The sequence below is a fragment of the Panthera tigris genome, chromosome B1 (genome assembly GCF_018350195.1).
Source record: "Panthera tigris isolate Pti1 chromosome B1, P.tigris_Pti1_mat1.1, whole genome shotgun sequence".
Taxonomy (NCBI): Eukaryota; Metazoa; Chordata; class Mammalia; order Carnivora; family Felidae; genus Panthera; species Panthera tigris.
The window spans coordinates 123369622-123391545 of NC_056663.1; positions in this window are offsets into that span (position 1 = coordinate 123369622).

Genomic DNA, 21924 nt, shown 5'->3' on the forward strand with positions numbered 1-21924 from the left:
TAGTTATGTTAGTACCACAAGAGGTAGTAGTGTCACTGGCTTTGAGCTTGGGGTGTCTTGAGAGCAGGGGGAGGGGGATGCAGTTTGTCTGAAATTCCAGCTGTCTGCCTCCTTTGTACATGGAGACATAAGGTTGATGCCCAGATTATTTTAGCATCCAGGAAAGACTGTGGGAGACATACTCTTAAATTGCAAAGGCAGTTTCACATCACATCTTTTATTAAAGTCATTACCATTTAGTCTCCATAAATCTCAATAGGTCACTTAGCTGCAGAAAATAAGGATATGACATGTGGTAATATAATGTGGGCAAGGGTAAGGTGAGGATTTAGAGAGATAAAAAGGAGGAAGGAAAATGTTTTGAAAATGTATGAAAATGCATTTACATCAAAGAGACCCATTTAAACTGTTCAGTTTTGATAAGGGAAGGGAAAAATAACTCATTTATAGCCAGGGTCATGAACAAGTGCATGTAATATATATTGAGATCTCCAAGAATTAGTTTCCTACAGGAAATTTCTTCGTTTGATGCATTATAGTATAAAATAGTAAAGATAATGAGATAAAGGTATGATCTTACATTTTACAGGTTTTAAAGCAAATGTAAAGATGTTTGACATTTTCATACTTTTACAAACATGAATTGATAGAAGTGAAATAGGTAATGATGAGATAGTGCTTTCAACTTAAATTGAACAATGATTTATGATCATGTAACATATGAAAATTATTCTGTAGGTCCCGTGGTGACCACAGTTAAGAATAAACTATATGCCTCTAATCTTTAAGAGGTTATAGTTTAGCAGAGGAAATAAAATCATGTATAATTAGATTTAATATGTGGTATACAATGATAGGCCATTAGAACTTAAAGAAGAAGGAATTTCATGGTTTTTTTGGTGGGGGGTACCTAGTAAAATTTTAGTAAACATATGGCTTTGAAACAGAATATTAATAGACATGTGGGAGTTACATAGGATATATCTGAGAAGTAGGGACATGCAAAATACATACCTTTTCTTTATAGCATTCATGTATTAATCAAATACTATTGATTGTTCTGTTTTATGCCAGACGCTGTGTTAGATGCTGGGAGGAAGGATAAATAAAATGTGGTCTCTGCCCTCAAAGAAATTAACAGTGACTGTTCATATTATGGAAGCAATTTATCTTTTTCCCTTTTCTTCCTGCAGTATGTTGATACAAATTTTTAAACAATTGTGTTTAACCAGTCAGTTAGGGTCATAAGTGGAGAGGATGATAAAGGGGGAGCAGAGGTTGAAAATTAAATCAGAGCAGATACCATAGAGATGTGAGTGGACAGGGAAGAGCTGACAGAATTCTCGGGCTTCATCACCGGTGCCATGACTGACATATTTAGCGTACTTGACACCTTTTCTTTAACGTCTCTCTCTTCTCTATGACAAAATTATTTTGGGGAACAATTATATAGTAACATAATCATGATTTTATTGATTTGTTCTTTATTAATACAATTAACAATTTAAACAGATAATTACTTTCAGTTTTAAAGGTACAAAAAGTGAGGCACCTGTGTGGGGTGGCTCCATTGGTTAAGGGTCCGTCTTCAGCTCAGGTCATGATCTTGCTGTTTTTGAGTTCGAGCCCCACGTCGGGCTCTGTGCTGACAGCTCAGAGCCTGGAGCCTGCTCCGGATTCTGCATCTCCCTCTGTCTCCACCCCTCTCCCATTCACGCTTGCACTCTCTGTGTCTCTCTCTCTCTCAAAAATAAACATTAAACAAATTTTTAAAGGTACTAAAATGTATTAAAATATTTCATGTGTGCACTAAAATTGCACTTAACCAATTGTATTAGTTTCTTAGCTACTATAACAAAATACCACAAACTCAGTGAGTTTAAGCAACACAAATTTATTGCCTTACAATTCAGGAAGTCAGAAGTATGAATTGGGTCTTGTGGGACTAAAATCAAGCTGCTAGCAGGGCTGAGTTCCTTCCCAAGGCTCAAGAGGAGATGCTCTCTCCTTATCTTTTCCTGTTCCTTCCCTTGTCTCATCTCTTCTCAGTCTCCTGCTTCCCTCTCTCACTCATATTAACTCTCATGATCATGTTGATCCCATCCTGATAATCCATCATCATCTCCCCATCCCAGCATCCTTAATTTTATCACCTCTGGAAGTCCTTTCTGCTGATGTAAGGTGACATATTGATAGATTCAGGGACTCCTTTGGGTGTGTGTGTGGGGGGTAATTATTCTGCCTAACATACCAGTCAAAAGTATTATGTCTTATAGTTTGCCCTTTGTTTTATTGTTTTGCATTTTAAACCCTCATGCACAAAACTCCAAGTGCTCACATGGACTGACAGAATTGAAGGAACTCAATTCTGTTTTTCTTTGTCTTCACAATCACTGTGTTCTATTCATTCAGTTCTAACAAATCGATCACAAAAAATATGGTTATTTCTAATCTAATTTATTAAACACAGGGTTTTTCACAGACATTACAGAAATGAACTTCTCCAAAATGAGCTTGAAAAATTCTGCACTGATGAATTTATTCTTGAAATGAATTTGTATAATTGAGCCCACATGGGTCAGGGCCAATTTTATATTAGAAGTGGCCTGAAATAACTTTAATGTAGAATAAAATATTTATTAAAGGTCATGCCATAAAAATGTGCTAATGTTAAACTTCTTTGTCAATTAGTGAAACTTAATAGTAACTGCAGCAATTGTTGAAAATTTTAGCCACCAAAAGATTTTTTCATAGAGGAGTAATTTACCACTGATGTTGTTTAGGCTCACTGGAGCATGGTAATAAGAAAAAGCAGAGAGATTTGCATCCCTGCATTACCTGTCCGCAGGGGTGACTGTTCCTGCTGCCCTACCTTTGATTTGCCACTGAATCAATTAGGTTCTTCCCAGGTGTATTTTTTTAAAATGCCTGTTTATCAAAGTCTAATCTGATTATTTCAGGTACAATAAGTGCTGCTATAATGAGACATGCGTGTTCTAAAAATCACTATACTAATTCACTCTGTTATGACTTTGTGAAAATAACACTTGTTAAGTAGAGCTCAGAGGTATGAGAGGATGAGCTGTGTTTAACAAAAGACCACAGAGGATTGAAATTGAGACGTTTATTACTCACGGGTCCTAGAAGAGGTTTTGCAGTGCATCTTGAAAGGCCACTTGGGAAAGTCAAGGCAGGGTACAGGCAGAGAGGGTGGCAGGATCTGGGGCACATGCCTTTACTAGGGTCCATGGGCAGAGGATTTTGGGGTTCTGGGCTAAAGCCAGATGGTCAATTCAAACCAAAGAGTGGGGTTTTAGTCAATTTTGCAGGAATCTTATCTAAGGGGGGCACAAGGGGAAGGCCCCGGGAGGGGTGGGGACAGTGCTTATCACATGAGCTTGCATGAGGGGGCTAGTGCCAGTTCAAGGCCCCTGTAGGCCACTTGGCCACACAAAACGGACGCCAGGGAGCAACGTCATAGAGTGGTTTAGCTAACCTTGCACACACAAATTAAGATCACCAAGCTTATGGCAAAAATGGAATTAGAGGCACAAACACTTGAAGAGTATTATCTTCTTTTAATTTTTTAAATGTTTATTTATTCTTAGAGAGAGAGAGCGCGTGGTGGAAGAGGGGCAGAGGGAGACCCAGAATCTGAAGCAGGCTCCAGGCTCTGAGCTGTCAGCACAGAGCCCCATGTGGGGCTCAAACCCACAAGCAATGAGATCGTGACCTGAGCCCAAGTCGGAAGCTCAATCGACTGAGCCACCCAGGCATCTCAAACACTTGAACACTTTAATGACACATTAGAAAAAGATAGGAAGCTGATAAAAACTGTAGTATACTTACACACTTTCTAAGTGTTTAGGAAATAGATAAATAATACAGTATGAAACTTTACCTTGACAGAGACCTGAAGCTCATTTGGGAGTGGGCCTCAGAAGTACAGCCCGAAGGTTAGTGAAGTGGTGAAGTGAGAGTGATCCGAAATCTGTCGGAGAGTTGCAGTGCCAGCTGTGGATAGGGGTGGCTCACAGCACAGCTGGGATAGCTGGTAGATATTTGAGGTGTGCGCATGTATGCCTTTTGTTCATTCCTATGCGTCTTGGTTCGGAAGGGTGCAGCTTTCTGCTGTCATGTGGTTTTTGTCATTAATGAAATTGCGCATAAGCAACTGTGAAATTTGTATCACGCTCAATCTGTTCCTTAACTATAAATCTCATTGCAACAGATTTCTGTTTTCAGAGGAGGCATCATAGTAGGGCTCACCACGATGACACTTCAACCCTGAGTGGCAACATGAAGACATACAAAAGCCTGTTTTCCAACTTGCAAATCAGAGAACAGACCCGGTCCTGGGAGACCAAATGGTTTCATGTCAAGTACATAGCACCTGTGACAAAGCTCCTCCCTCCCCCACTTTCTCAGGTAAGACTAACAGAACCCAGCACATATCTCTTTTGGGTCTTGACCTCAGAATCTTTCTAAGGACAAATTTACAAAGAGCTGCTGCCAATCAGTTGGAGTTGACATCAAGAGACGAAAAACTGCTTTGCCATCATTGATAGTAGAAAAAAGCATGGGTTCTGACGTCATGTAGACCTGGGTTCAAATATTGACTCTTATCTCTTAATTGTAAGTCTTGAAGAGTTAACTAAACTCTGTTGGCCTCTGTTCTCTGAACTATAAAACCGAGCTAATACTATCTCCTTCACAAGGTTGTTGTGAGAACGAAGTAACGCCATACAGTGTCTGTAGCTGTCTGCCTTGAGTAGTCTTTTTAACTTCCCCTTGGGCAAAAAAAGAGACAAAGAAATAAATCTTGACTGACGGTAGAGGGTAAGGTGGAGGTATTTCAGTTAACTCATAAACCAAAATAAACATCTTCCTTTCATGGCTGGATATTTTCTCTGCCCTGTGCATGCAGACAGACAAATTTGAGTAGAATATTACCAAACCACAGATGCAGGGCACAGGTTACCTGGGTTCACAAAAACAATCCTGGGTGAGATACAGATCCACTGAAAATTTCCTTGTCATCGCTTCTTGTCATCTGCGCTAGCCACCAGGCAATGCTCTATAGCACTGATTTTTGAACAGAATATTTTGCCTGATCCTCATGGAAAGCAGGTGTTTGTGAGATGGATTTTAAAGCTAAACCCAAAGACAAAGATGCCAATAGAGAATGCTGCTTTTTTTTCAATGTTGATGATTTGTGATATGAACTTAGGCATGCTGGACTGAAGATTAAAAAAAAAGCCCCAATTCGCAATCATTTCTTAATACAAGAAATTAAGCATAGAAAACAGGAAACCTTTGCTGATTTTCTTCAAAACATAATGAAATAGGCATTAAAATAATTTTAAAAGTTGTTGTTGAAAGGCAATCTGCATATTTCTTTCAGCTGGTAAAATAGAGACCGAATTGAAACTGATTACAATCTGGCAAAAAGGTGGGTCCTATTGCTCTGAGATGTAAATTTCCCAATGACAATTTTTGCTATCAAAGGCACCACATTCTAAAGCTTTAGTCCTCATTTCAGAGGCAGAGATCTGCTTCTTTTGTATTGTAATCTTTAGACAAGAAGATTCATGCTCATAAACATGCACAACAATAAAGCTACCCAGGGTAGATGAAATGGGAATGTTGGCAGAACGCAGTGCTGTTTCTGCTGTAGCTATGCCAGTTACATGATCCCTACTGGAAGCCGCTCGTTAGCTGAGACATTACTTCAATTCAGGGGAACTGAATACCAGTGAGGGTTCATGTTCTGGTATAAAATGGAAATGCTGAGCTAAAGTCAAATAGAAGTCAGAGCTCCAGGAATGGAGGAGAAGAAATTATTTCTGTTCCAAGCTCATGCTAAGGATGTACAAATTCATGCCAAATTTAACCTGGCTTTAGACTGAATAGGGTGACAGGTATTTTCATTTAGTAAGAATATAATGATAGGGATTTTATACGTTATTAGTATTTTTACTGCTTTACTGTGAAAGTGCTGTTTTTCAATTATTCTAGGCAACTATATTGCAGGGGATAAAGGGACTGTAATATCACTGTTTGTTTGTTTGTTTGTTTGTTTGTTTTTCAGCCAGACAAAAAGTTGTGTGTTTGATACTATAGGGAAGGTGCATTCTACTCTTTTAAACCACTAGGTCTTTCAGAATGTGGACTAGAACCACACTCCCTTCTCTGTTTGAACAGTTAAAGGGCAGAAATTCACCTGGAAGCTGGGGCGTTTTTGTAAGAGATTTCCAAGAGTGCACTGGAGATCTATCCCAATGACTGCCCAAGATTCTCTATTTTCATGTGACAGTGGCAACAGGTCTGATGGAAGGCAGCAGATAGCCTTGTGATGTGTCAAGGTGGCACCAGTGTCCAATGAAATTGATTCCTGCTGGAAGATGTCACTTAATATGGCATCATCTAGACTACCCTCCTAAACCCAGTTGACTTGCCATCTGTTCCACAGTGAAACTGGCACAGTCTCTAAGAGGAAACATACTGCCATCCTATATAATGGCCATTGGGATGGAAAGCCAATTGACCATGATAAGTTCTGTTGATTAATTGTTGATGTTAAAATAAAGATTGCAAGCCAAAAAAAAATTGTAAGATCGGTTCATCCTGAATTTTGTTTATTCAAAGTGAATTTTTATGCCAAAAATGATTTCTGGTTGTCTCATAAATTGCTGTATTTTACATTTATAGTTAGGACATGATATTTACAGATATTTGAGACTAATACATCAGGTTTATGAAATCATTAATTGCATGCTGCCAGGTCTTAAGATAGAATGCTAATTTTGTAGTTTTTTACATATTTCACACACATATAGACACGTGCACACCTATTTGTGCACTTACCATACCACAACTCATCTGAACATTCTAAGTTATTGTCTTGATAGGCAATTATTTCTCTAGTAAGAAAAAATGACCTCTGTAGCTTTCCCCATTAATTCACTTCAGTGTACTCCTCTCAGAAGAGTTCCCTGTCAAAGAGGTTGCCGTATCTGAACTAGCTGAGCACCACGAATACTAGTGACTATGAATTTTTTTTTGATATTGCAAAAATTATCTTCATGAACTTCTAAGCCTATAAACGGATGACCCTTGGATTCTGCAGCCACTAGAGGTATAGTTTCTCTCAATGTATGTTCCTTAACTGCCTCTCCATGATGGGCTGTTGCATTAAGTTGACACCTACCTTATAGTGTATGGTTAGTTGGTAGTTATTCCCATCTTATAGTTTAATCATACGCACATTTTATAGTTTAAGTCTATGCCTGTCTTATAGTTCATAGACAAAAAAAATATCAGTTTTTCTTTTGCCCATATTATGTTTAAAATTAGTCATACTGGTTCATTTATGAATTTGGTAATGAACCCATATTTCCTCTAAATGATAAATGTGAATCCATGTTCAGGGGGAGGCAGCTCTACTCTGTACGAGCAGAAGAGAGACAAAAAAACAAATCTGACTGGCCCTTGGTCAGACACGGGCAGGTGCACCAATCAGCCCCACAGTGAGAAAGCTATAATGATGAGATATGTTATGGACTTGTTGGCTTCAACTCTATCAATCGTGGGAAACACTGAGAGCAATTAGATTTGACATTGATAGACCCTCATACTCAAAACTCTAGGGGGTGGGATCTCCTCTGCCAACTGCTTGCCAAACAGGACTCTTTAACTAGTTGTATAAAATGTCTGGCTCCTTAAAGAAGGAAGGTATCCAAATTAATCCTAAGCAAGGGGGCTGTGTTAATTTTGAACTGAAGCTTTATTTTAGGCAAGAAGGCAAATGACATTTGGAAAGGATTGTAAGATGATCCTTGAAAACCCTTCTGCACTTTATCTTTCCAGATATGCACAGAGGATTTTATAAAACTTAAGGGAGACAAACCATGTTGGCAACTTATCAAATTGCTTTTCTGGTTTAACAGTGCCTCTGAACTTTGTGTTTCTGCCATTTGTGGAGTGTGTGATGTCCCAAGCTTATTTTATATTTATAAGTGTACAGTAGTTTTTTATTCTTTTTTATCACAGAAGATTTTGTAAACACATATTTGTAATATTTATATTTTTACAATATAAATATGTTGTGGAATGAAGGCAAAACAGAACAGGAAAACATTTTTTGGTGATTCCTGAAGTTATGCATAATATTTGAATTTAAGCATCACTGTGAAGATAGTGTAAAATACTTCACACATTGAAAACATATTTCAATAATTCTGGCTCTTAAACATTTAAGGAACATCTATTGCAAAAAAGCAAATTAAAAAAAAATCAAACAAGCTAATCTTAAGAAGTATTTCCCTTTATCATTTGCTTAAGATTCTCTACATAAGTGGAGATGATTGAATTGAAAGATGATTCTGTTTTTAAAATATGCTTTTGCCTTACTAATCTTTTCAAAAAAAGTTTTGTCATTTCTATTGGTCAAATGCTTTGAATATGCAAATTTTCCCCTATATATTTCTATTTTCTATATGTCTCTGTTTTATTAAGTAAAATCCAATGCAAAGGTATTTGTTGACTTTTTTGGATATGCTTGAAACAAAGTACCTAATGATGAAAATTCTTTAAGATCACGTGATCTGTGCTGCAGAACAAACTGACATATGTGAAATTGGCCTCTAGCTTTTCAATCAAAAGAACTCAAGTCAATACAAGTTATTGCACATTCAAGATCAATTTAGGAAAAGATGCCAAGATAAGAAGCAATATTTTTGTTCAGCATATTTCTCTTCTTTAGGGTAAAATCCCTGAAAGCAGATATGGTCACTTTAACATGTTCCCCAAGGCAGCCAATACAAAGAAAACTTATTGGTGCCCCAGGCAGGGACACTTACCTTCTCTATTATATTAGTTGGTTTAAATTTGGCTGCATACTTTTAAAATGACAGTAATATAAGCAAGTTGGGACTTCTTTCTAATACAAAAGAATCCTTCTTTGATTCTAACTTTCAGCTCCTAGGATGATGACACAATCTTAGCGTCATCATATTTAAATTTCAGCCTCAAAGAGAGAGAAAACAAATGGGAGAAAGGGAGTCTCTTCAAGAAAAAATCATGTCTTTATTAAGCACTTTCATGGAAGTTCTATAATCTTCGACTTCATCTTATATCTGATAGGCCAGAACTTAGTCACATGACCACATCTTGCAGAGGCAGAAGCTGGGAAATGTATTCTCTTATTCTAGGTGGTAACATGTTCTAAAAATTTGTGTAACCTTACTGAGGAGTAAAAGGGAAGGGGAGGTAAGTACCTAACAGTCTGTATCACAGGTGTTAATCCTAAGCAATTCTGTCTCCTTAAGAAAAGCTTTCTAATTTTTCTCACGTTGATAATATTCTCTTTGACTTTCTATAACATCTACACTTGGAACCCATTATTTTGCATGTAATCAAATACAAACATTGCTGTTCATACGCTTTATGAATTCCTTATCTACTCACAGTGACCTGTTTAATTCTTTGAAAGGAAGTTCATATCTTAAGCTCCTTGTTACTATCCAGAAAATCCTCTTTTGTAAGTAGTACTACTTACTTTAAATTAGGTACCCATTGGGGCACCGGGGTGGCTCAGTGAAGCATCTGACTCTTGATTTTGGCTCAGGTCATGATCTCACAGTTTGTAGGATCAAGCCCCACATCAGACTCTGCGCTGACAGTGTGGAGCCTGCTTGGGATTCTCTGTCTCTCTCTCTCTCTGCCCCATCCCCACATTCTCTCTCTCTCTCTCTTTCAAAAATAAATAAATAACCCTTAAAATAAATAAATAAATAAATAAAGCACCCATTAATATTGTTTGGGTCAATTCATTTCACATTTCTATTCTTAACTGTGTAGTTGAATAAGGTTCTTTGCCTTATGACTTCATAAGGACAACAGGAGCTATCTGAAAAGATCTGAAATCATATTAGGAAAAGAGACATAGTTCACTAAGATTAACTTTATGTCTAAAGATATGTTATATGCTACATATTAACCCCTTTCACTATAATATTTACGAAAATGTTTATTAATATATACTAAGGTGATTTCATAGAACTTAACAGGGTCTATTTATTCTTTTTCTTTTCTAGATTTATTAAAATTTTGTGGTATGAATATAATAGTTATACTTTTCTGTATATATTTATGGCTTTGTGACATAAAATGAAAATAACTGACCAGTTCTTAAGTTTTGTTGTTGTTGTTTCATTCCTCAAGTAAATAAGTTGAGAGAAGCCCTTCATGTAAATGTAAGATGGGGTGCTGTGGTCTGGCTCACTGCCCTAGTGATCTGAGTAGACTGAGCAAGTAAACAGCATTCCTCAGTGATAGCTAAAGAAGTAAAATTCCTTTGCATTAGGTGCCCTCAAAAATGAAAGCATCCCCTCTCTTTTTTTCCCTTGCTTAATGCTGAAGCATGAAGTAGAAACCGAATCAGAATATATCTGTCTGTAACTTCAAAGACCTAGACAGAGTTAGATGTTCTGATAGCATATCTAAAGCTAGTGGACTGTCATAACATTTTCCTTGAGAAATCTGCTGAGAACCTGAGTTTACATAGAGAAACTTCTGAGGAGGGGGTCAAAACTAATATTTGCTTTTTTTTCTTTCTACGTCAGTTGTAAGAAATCCCAAGACGTGTTTATCTCTGTAGAATCTCAGAGTTATCTTTGACAATAGTACTCCTCCATTTGATCGAAATATACAAATGGAAAAGGTGACAACTATTCATATCAACAGACAAGTTTCTCAGAGACAAAAAGAACTTAGAGCTATTATAGTGTACAAAAAAATCTAACTACCTATATAAGCAACATGCAGATATTATAAAAAAGAGCTATTTTTATGCATATGTTTCAACCCAATTTATATGTTTAGGAATCGATATTATTACATATAAAGGAAATCCATAACTGCATAGTATATTAGAATACTGAAGTATACTTTTTGGACTTCTGATGTTCTTTGAACGATTAATTCCTGAGGTTTTAATGTATAGCTGCACTGTGAATGCACTGTAAATACTACCACTTGTCCATTGTAATAATTTTGTAAAGTCAGAATTTCTGTCCTTTGTGAATTAGACAAGCTTAGAATCTCTGCAGAAGGATCAATTTTATCATATGCAGCTTTGAAAGTAGGTTTGGTGCATTTAATTAGTTTATTTGTACCATGTTGTTGAACCAAATGGATGCTCATATCATTATTCCACTATATTATTTCTGTAGATGTGCCTAGATCTGGGCTAAATTAAATGTGTAGCATACAGAGAAGATCTGTATACTTGAAAATGTAAATTTGTATTGTTTATCCAGAATGAGTTTGTTAATCTAAGAAGATATTTATCAGTTCAATAGGGATAAAATTTGTGTTTTCTCTTATATAAATTATGAAAAGTCAAAATGGGTATAAGGCACTCATTACTGTGCTTGATTAGATATTTAAGTTGTTTTACTTCTTTTCTTTTCTTCTCTTTCCTTTTTTTCTTTTCCTCTCCTCTCCTCTTCTCTCTACTCTTCTTTTTCTTTCCTTTCCTTTTTTGAAATTCTAATATGTGTCAATAAAGGGAGATACAGTTTTAGTTGTCTATCTAGTATCTGTCTCTCACCTCTTTCTTTTCCATTATAGCACTCCATTTTTGTTCATGTATCTACTTCTCCACCATGTGATTGAGAGAAAGCTTATCTGGATACTAGAACCTGATTTATCTGAGCCAATAAATGCCTGGCATTGCCCTGGTGACATTACTCATTCAGAGTCGGGCATAAGGAACTAAGTTTGCCCAATTATAGTCTATGATTGTGGGAGAGGTTTCTTCAGCTCTTTCACAAGATCTGAACAAAAGGCAATGATTCACTTAATATGTCAACAAACTTGGGACCATGAGGTCCCAAATCAAGGAGAAGCTGACAGATAAAAGACAACCAACAGAGAGATTTTTGAAACCTGAGTTCTTGATGACAGCACTGAGCTACTGAAAATATCAGCCTGAGAATCCTACTGACTTCTGAGCTTTTTAGTATGTGAGATGATAAGTATCCCTATTAAGTTATTTTGAATCATTTTATTTAACTTGTTGTCAAAAGTAAGTTTCTTTTAAAATAATATAACATTAATAGGTGCTTATAATCATATGAAAACACATTGAAAAGAGAATCAAAGAAAATAAAAAGATCTATAGCAGTGATATCTGGAGATGCCACTGTTGACATTAAGGTGTTAATTGAAATTTTTTTAGCTTTTGCAGATATAGGTTGTATCTTTTATAAATGTTATTTGAAGGGCTACATTTTATGTATTTATCAATAAATTACACTGTTTATGTCTTTTTATGTCCTTTCTCTCTTATCTATGAGTATTTTAGTATTTCTATTTTTTAACTGCAGATTTTTGAAATATTCTGAAAATATGTATTCAATAAATATTTATTAATCACTACTGTATGCAAGACACTTTTCTGGGCCTAATGGGAAAGATGGTAAAATAGTAAGTGAAAACAGGTGATGTCCTTGACTTCACAGAGTTTCATTGAGCTTAGAGTCAAAGAAGAGCCATATTTATAAAATCATTACTAAAACAAATCGATTGCTACAAGCTAAGTGTCCTGAAAGAAAGACCTAAGATGTTATAAGTGCTTCCAGTAAGGGAACACACCTTACTGACCAGCCATAGAGTGTTTTGGTGAAGTAACCAGTGAACCAGAATCTGAAGAATGCAGCTAGGTAAGAGTATCTTCCTTTCTCTGGTTGAAGGGTGTGTGGTACTCTGAGCAATTGAAATGAGGTCACACTATGATTAGATCAGGAAGAAGAATGCTTCACAAAGGGAAGCTGACAGGTTTTGATCATGCAGGGCTCAGAAGAAGGCCTCGTTCTATTTTATGATCATTGGAGAACAACTAAAAGTTTGAGATTAGAGGTGGGGGTGGGAATAAAATCATATTTTCAAAAAATGATTCTGACTTTGATGTAGCAGCTCTGTTGGAAGAAGGGTAATGCAGGTGGGAAGGAAACTAAAGATGAAAAAAAAAGTTGGTTTTGATAAATAATTGGGGGTTAAAATTGATCCTAAATTGGTAGAAGGGGATTACAGATAATTCCTAGGTTTTGTCTTATGGAAAAGGAAAATGATGCCTTTTCTCAAATGGTGAAATGTATCGCTTTTTTCCCTTTTATCCTTTTATATTACTTCCGTGCTTCACAAACATAATAGCATAGATATTCCCTATATATTCTTCTTATATGTCATTTTCACATACAATATCTTAAACCTTTGATAAGTCTCAAAAGTACTCAGGTTTATAAGAAGCAAGGTTGTCCTTCAAAAAAGTTATAGTCATTTTACCTGGTTATACTAATTGTAGGAGTTTTTGAAATTTTTAAAAGTATAAAAAAGAGAATAATTATAAAAGTTATTAACACATCCTTCACCTAAAAGATTACTACTGTGCTGTTTCTTTTGAATCTATTTCTACAATATAGAATATATTTTTGAAAATTAAATTCTGTAATATATACTTTTTAAGTTATTATTTTTACTTAACTTTAAGTTGTAAGTGATTTTCCATACAATTGCTCTTTAAAGTGTGATATTTATTATTTGTAAACTCCCAATGTAAGAATATACCATAAATCATTACTTTACTTAGCCAAAGTCATTATATCTTTTAAGCAACATCTTTAAGTATCGGACATCTTTAAGCAACAATATTTCAATACTTCTTTTGAGTGGATTTTTGAAGTTACTGGGTTGAGAGAGGTTTTATGTGTCCAGCATAAAATGCTTATTTGTATATCTTCAAACACACATTTTTATTCTTTACCCGTAAGAAATCTTGTAGTGTACAAACACATGTACCTATTATGTAGCGATTGATTTAATGTGAAGCTTTCTTGCATTTTCTGAATTTAAACATTTTAGAAAGTCAAAAGGGTATCTGACTCTTGTCCTTAAGTTCACTATATAACTTGACGGTGAACGATTTGATCATGATTTGCTTCGTCTGTTTATTTTACCAACTGTCTTGATCTCTCAGGCTGTCTTAACAAAGTACTACACTCTGGGTGGCTTAAACAACAGACATTTATTTTCTCACAGTCTGGAGACTAAGTGTCCAAGACCAAGGTGCCAGCAGGGTGGATTTCATTTTGATTCCTCTTCTTTTGGCTTGTAAGTGGTCACCATCTTGCTGTGCACTCACACGCTCTCTCTTTCTTTGATGCATGTATGAGGAGACAGAGTGAGCCCCTTGGTATCTCTCTTGGTAAGGATACTAATCCTATTGGATCAGGGTCCCACCCTAGTGACCTCCTTTAACCTTAGTTACTTACTTCCTTAGAAGGCCCATCTCCAAATACGGCCATGCCAAGGGTTAGGGTTTCATCATATTTGGGAAAGTGGGTGCAAACATTCAGTCCATTGCACCAATCAAGTGTAAAGCAAATCTCTGTACCAAGCAAGAGGTACAGTGTATCTCTGTCAGACAGAAATGCTGTACACACCAACCACACGGTTATAAAAAACAAACAGGAAATCATTGTAGATAAGATAAAAAACAATAAAACAAAAGAGAATAAAAATAAACAAACAAACAAAAATTCCAGTAACTGCTCTACTTAAACATTCCACTTTGGAAAATCCACTGTAGGTGTAATTTCTATGAATCTTTTCTTCTATAAATATGTACTTTGATTTTTTTTTCCCTCTGAAAAATTAAAGTCATGTACACTATGTAGTGTTTTATATGTCAATAAAATTTTATTTTAAATATGGTGTGTGCTGTTGATTTGGCCCAATTATTCTTGATGATGATAAGACATCATTAGATTCATCGTGGTGCATACAGAGTTTGAATTCACGACTTGGTTTAGCTAACATTTATTGGACATCCAGCATATGCCATGTATTGTTCTATTGAGGCAGACAGAAAAATGATACATAAACATAAAATATGATTTCCCATGGATACATGTTATAAAGAAAGTAAAGCAAGGTTGGAAAGTAACTTGATATGGGGACAAAGAAAGAAAACTATTTCCCACAGGGAGGTTTCTCTAAAGAGTGTTAACCTGAGCAAAATTTGGATGAAGTGAGGAGACAAAATTACATGAAAATATAATGAAAAAGGTTTTCAGTAGAAAAACTTCGATTACAGAGTTCCCCAAGGTGGGTACATTTCGTTTCTTAGAAAACAGATGGGAAAAAAATAAGGTGAAAAGTGGCTTAAAGATGAAATCAGGGAGATGATTTGGGGCCAGACAATATAAAATTGTTCAGGACATTGTAAGAACTTCGAAATGTTTTCAAAGAGTGTGGGAAGTCACTGGAGAATTTGGAAGAAAAAAATGATATAATAAGCTTTATGTTTTATTTATTTTATTTTTTAAAGTTTATTTTGAGAGAGAGTGGGGTGGGGAGGGGTAGAAAGAGAGGGAGAGAGAGAAAAATTTCAGGCAGGCTGTTCACTGTCAGTGCAGAGCCCGATGCAGGGCTTGAAATCACAAACTGAGATCATGACCCGAGCAGAAATCGAGTCAGATGCTTAGCCAACTGAGCGACCCAGGCACCCCAAGCTTTGTGTTTTAAAATGATGTATCTGGCTGCTGTGTGAGGCAGGAATAAATGGTAAATGCTTGAAAACTGCCTTTTACTGCCTATGAATGCACTTTTTTCTTTTTTTAACTTAATAATGTGATTAATTGTACTGATAAATTGCACTGATATTAAACCATCTGTGCATTCCTGGAGTAAACTGTGCTTAATTACATAGGGTATCACATACAGTTGACTTTAAGTTGTAATTATTTTCTCTAGGATATTTACATTAGTGAAGGAAGTTGCTTTTCCAAGCTTTATTGGGAAGTTGGGAGAAACTGATGCAGGTGCTGTTAAATTGAACCACAATTTAAAGTGAGTATCTTATTGATATATCTTTGAAAGTTTCACACTGTTTTAATTATTTGTCTGGGAAACATACAAAATGATCAGACAAGAGTTGGCAAATGTAAAACTACTTTTGGATTAGCAAAGTGTAATTTAAACACGAATGGGTTGTAATCAGTGTTTTTGACCCTTTATTGCTGGATAGGAAGTAGGAAGTCAGTCTACCATCTGAAACAACATAACATTTCACTGACTTTGATGCTTTCATTGTTTAGTAGAACAAAGCAGTCAATGAATGAAGGAGGGATGGATGAATAAATCACCACTATTTGCATGGCACTTTTCACAAGACAAAACTCTTTCACCAACATTACTCACAACAATTTTTGCAATAATACCCCCCAAGAAGTGAGCTATTCCAAGGTTGTAAAAGAGGCAGTACATTAAAATGATTAAGAATACTTAGAATGTCTGGGAACAAGTCTTGTGTGTGCCTCTTATCCCATGTGTAATATCTGGTTGAACAACCTTTTTGCTCCCAGTTTTCTCACCTGTAAGATGGTAATAATAATATTTCATGGGTTTATTGTGAATGTTGAATGAGTAAGGCATTTAGAACAATGCCTGTAGAATAGTATGTGCTCAATAAATATTTGCTTAGAAAGATGGTGGGGGTAGTATTAATTGTATGGAGCAGTAGCCTTAAATTTAGAAGTTGTCTCATAGAAGTGCTCTTTCCATTAAATAAATCTAATAAAAATACAATTAAAAGGGCATACTAAATAATTTACTCTATCAGCTCAGTGTTCTCATACAAAAAAGAGATAATGAGCATTTAGCATTTTGCACAGTAACTGGCACATAAATGTCACGGTTATTATGAAGGCATTTAGCTAACTTATGGACCTAATTATTTTAAGGCTAAAGCATTTATATAAATATAGTATGTTGTTAAAAAGACAGTATCAAGCTATACACTAGTCAGAGATTTGCTGCTTGCCTCTTTTGGTTGTGGATGGTTCTTTTCAAAGCACAGCTTGCTGTACCACCTTAAAAGCCATTCAACCCAATTTTACTCTATGTGTCCATATGGATGATGGTATTTTGCAATGTTAGTCATCTATTGGAAAACAATGTCATTTCAGAGATTGGAGATTACTATATTATCTGGCCAGGGTTGTTTGTCACTCCCCCACATACATCAATAAGCATGGCAACAGGGGATTCTGCATATAGCGGCACCTGTGTGTTCAAAGGCTTTTACTCTCTTTTGTTCTGAGTGTGCTCAGTTTGGAAGCATGACCAAGCTCTAAAAGTCATATACCAGCTGGATGGGAGGAGAAGCTAAAAACTGGGCCAGAAAAATTCATCCCAGACCACCTGAAGACGTATTTCTAAATGTATCATCTGATCAGAAAATGTCCTAGCTAAAATGAAAGCATGTACTACCTAACATGAGCGAATATATGATACCACACAATTTCTTTTCCTCGTGTAATGAAATAAAACACAAGAGCGTGAATAGCTAGTCCTGTTTATGCTATCTTCTCAAATATTTGGCAGTGACAATTATAAAACATGATACTGGCAAGTTTTTACCATAATAGTCATACAATATCTTTGTGTGTGTGGTCAAAACATAGATGGCCATTTCGACTGAACATGTGGTCTCCAGAAGTTTGTCCTGTGTGTGTGTGTGTGTGTGTGTGTGTGTGTGTTTGTGTGTGTGTGTTGAGATGTTTTGTGTCTTTTACAGTACATGCTTTGCAATGTACTCTTGGAGCTGGGAGGCAGTGGCCACAATGGTCTCTTGGTGAGGGCTCAGGTCACCTCACTTCCACCTATAACCTTATTACGTATTATATACTCTGTTAATAATTGAAATATAATTAATGCATTTAATTTAATTTAATAAAAGTGGAAGCTCAAATAGAGAGAGGTTGAAGTCCTGCAATTTTTTTGAAATGCACAAGCTAACTTTTCTTGGAATTCATATCCTCATGAAATACCTCCATAATATATTCCCATTACTGTACCCTATGGAGTAATAATTCATCCAATAAACTCTTCTGCAACTACAAAGTCTGCCTCAACTACTTAGTGAGCTGGTTTTTAAATTTAGATACTCCTCATGTTCTTTTAAATGTCTTTTGTTAAAACAGTTTTAATCATAAGAAAATTGGGTGAACTCCTGACTAAAACCCTTTAGAGAATAGTCTTAAATGTCTGGCATCATATTTCCCAAGCAGTCTTTCTGCCTCAGAAAATGATTTATTAACCAGAGTTCAGCTGCTTTTTGCTTTTGTTGTCGATGACAAAAGGCATGTTTAAGCATGTTAAATTGGCTTAACGTAGTGGACAGAAATGATGGTTTACCATAGCTGAATTTGCTGCCAATGCATATTTCCTCTTTGTTACATATAAGGAATAGTTAATCTGACCTCAAAGAAAAGAAACATATGCTCCCCTAGATAAGGTTCTAGAGATGAATGAGTCTGTCTTCTATATAGCATTTGTTGGTCAGAGAGAAAGGAGAAAAAATGGAAGGTGGAAAATAAGCGGAAAATGAGACTCACCGAAAGCTTGGTTCTAAAGGGAAAAAGTCAAGTAAAACAGAGAAATGGCAGATAAAAATGGAATAAAAGTGGGGTGTGTGGAAAGAGAATATAAAATAAGCACAGGTATATTGGCAGTCAGCAGTCTCTCTGGGGTCAGATTTGTTATTTGTCCCTTAGCAAATGATTCTGGAATGTTAAACAGTCAATGTGCCTGTTCTAATGAATTAGGCTGTCAAAAATAAATAAATAAGCTCAATTTGGGGACTACAGCCCATCAATTATATAATTCCAACAGGCACAACCATCATCCAAATTCTATTTTGGGCTATGTCTATATGCCCTGAATGAATTACTACTGCAGACTTCTTGGCCCAGTTCGGTATGGTTCATGTAGCTGGAAGCTGAAAGTGGTGGTTTCACCTCAATCATATCATTAGGACAATTCAGGATGGCTATATTCGAGTTCCACTTTTGACCTCTATGAGACTCTCTCATTCTGTGCCTGCACCTCTTCCTCACTATCCTTCTCTCTTTCTCTTCCATTCTACCCCATATTGTATATTTTGTTACATTTATTTTGTTGCAAATACTTATGTCGGTCAAGTCTTCCAATATTAGTTGATTTATTTTTTTAAATTTTTTTATTATACATTTATTTATTTTTGAGAGAGAGAGAGCAAGAGACAGAGCATGAGTGGGAGAGGAGCAGAGAGAAAGAGAGGGAGACACAGAATCCGAAGCAGGCTCCAGGCTCTGAGCTGTCAGCACAGAGCCCGACGCAGGGCTCAGACCCACAAACCGTGAGATCATGACCTGAGCTGAAGTCAGACGCTTAACTGACTGAACCACCCAGGTGCCCCAATATTACTTGATTTATTAAGCACCACTTTATTCCTAAAACAGATCCTTTTATTTTCAAAACACTTAACATACTTGGTTCTCTTTCTACCTTTCTCATCACTTCTCATTTCTTTTCTCTCTCTCTTTCAAAATGTTTATAAGCCAATGATGGTCAGCCAAGAGAAATGCTCCTTTGTCAAATTAATTTGGTAAATACTACATATTATACTCTACTTGATGATTCATCATAGCATATTAGATTCTTTTTCAAGTTCTAGAATGAAAAGATTTGTGTTTAACTCAATATATAGCACCATTTTATTTTATTTTATTTTTAAAATATTTTTTAATGTTTATTTATTTTTGAGACAGAGAGAGACAGAGAATGAACAGGGGAGGGTCAGAGAGAGGGAGACACAGAATCTGAAGCAGGCTCCAGGCTCTGAGCTGTCAGCACAGAGCCTGACCGCGGGGCTGGAACTCACAGACCATGAGATCATGACCTGAGCCGAAGTCAGATGCTTAACCGACTGAGCCACCCAGAAGCCCCTATAGCACCATATTAAACTCTTGGTATCTTGTTTATTGCTATGCTTTAAAGGATCATGTGTCTGTAGATAACTGTATATGATGGACCCCAGTTTCCATATCAAGCATTAATCCAACATTTCCAGTTACCTTTTAGATACATTGGTCTGAATATTATCCTAGAACTTTAAATTCAATATTACAAGACATATAATTTTCCCCTTAATGAAAATATATGTCAGTTGGCTTCAATGAGGTAGGTATTGGTATGTGCTAAGAATAGAGTAACTAACAGCATATTGTCTCTGTGGTGGAGATAAGTAAACAGAAAGTAGGGTGGGGGTTGGGAGAGATAAGGACAAGTTGGGAGACTTAGAGCTAACCAAGACCAAATCATGGATAACACTGAATGCCTTATGGAGTTTGAAGTTTTCCTTGACAACAGAAGAAAATTTATTTATTTTGAGAGAGAAAGGGAGAGAGACAGACAGCATGAGCAGGGGAGGGGTAGAAAGAAAGGGAGAGAGAATCCCATGCCAGCCCTGCAGCACCAGTGCAGAGCCCAACATGGGCTCTGAACCCACGAACCACGAGCCCATGACTCGAACCAAAACCAAGAGCCAGACACCCAACCGACTGAGCCACCTGGGCGCTCCTGGGTTTTTTTTTAATCAATTAATTAATTGATTTTTTATTAAGACCAGTATGACTCCAGGATGAGGTATATATACATTAAAGCAATGCAAGACTGGACACTGTGAAATCAGTTATCATAAGCCAATGAGGTGATAACTTGATGGAACTAATCAGAATCTGCCTTATGTTATTCTTTACTGTGAGCACTTTTTAATTTTTTCTACTAAATTTGAGGTCCTTAAGGACAGTAAATTTATCTTGTTTATCCTTGTATACTTGTCCATCCTTAGCACATTTCTTTGCATATACTGGATGCTTTCTTAATGACAGCTTGGTAAGTAAATAAATACAAACTTATTACTGTTTAAAACATGTTGCAGAGCACATTTCCTCAAAGGACGGATAAACAAAAAGATATAAAGAAAACAGTTAATGAGAACCAAGAGAAATAGAAAATTAGTGATGGGTGAAATACAATCATAAAGAAAGGAAATAAAATTTGATGATAGGAATTACCCATTTAGGAGACATATTAGTTCAAAGGCCTGGTAATTTAATACAAAGACTTTCACTGCTAAGTCACAGAACTCCAGTCTTTCCATCACCATTTTATTTTCTTCCTTTCTTTCTTTCTTTCTTTCTTTCTTTCTTTCTTTCTTTTCCTTCTTGCTTCCTTCCTTCCTGTCCTTCCTGTCCTTCTTTCCTTCCTTCCTTCTTTCCTTCCTTGCTTCTTTCCTCCCTTCCTTCCTTCCTTCCTTCCTCAACTTGGCCATTGTTCAGTAACCACACCTTAAGTAAAGCTCAGTCCAACGTGCAGGAGATGGGTTGAAGGGAAGCTTAAAATGCTGATGGCTCCCATTTACTCCTGTAAAAAATGTAAGGTTAAAGGAATGTTTTGAATGTCTATTGGTTATTGCACTTTTGACTGATTAGCCTTAGGCAAAGAGTCTCGAACTATTACCCAATTTCAGTGATACTTGAAGGAACTCTTCTATGCCCTTGGCAAATGTTAAGGAAATACAGGTTAGTATTAATAGTTTATTGATCATTTACTATGTGCTAGTTTATGTTATATAAACTCCACTTACCCTTTGTTCATCTCCACTTATCCTTTGTTATCCCTACTTTAGAGAGAGGAAATTTGAGGATCGTGGGGATTAAACAACAGTTTATAACTGGTAAAGCCTAGCTGACTTCAAAGTTTGTGCTCTTAAACTCTGTATTTCATGCTTTTTGATTTTACTTTAAAGAAGAGAAAATGATTAGGTTTCTCATGAATTCAGTGGTGACTGTGAAGTCTCCTGGCCTCAGTTTGGATCAACTGTTAAAAAGCCATTTACTTCAAACATGCTATACTAGTCAACATATTAATAGCAGTGGAAACTATAAGCTAACTTTAGAAAATACTTTTTCCTTTGGTTATGTGTTCACTTAGATCAAAAGTATCATCTTCCTGATGCCGGAAAGAATGACT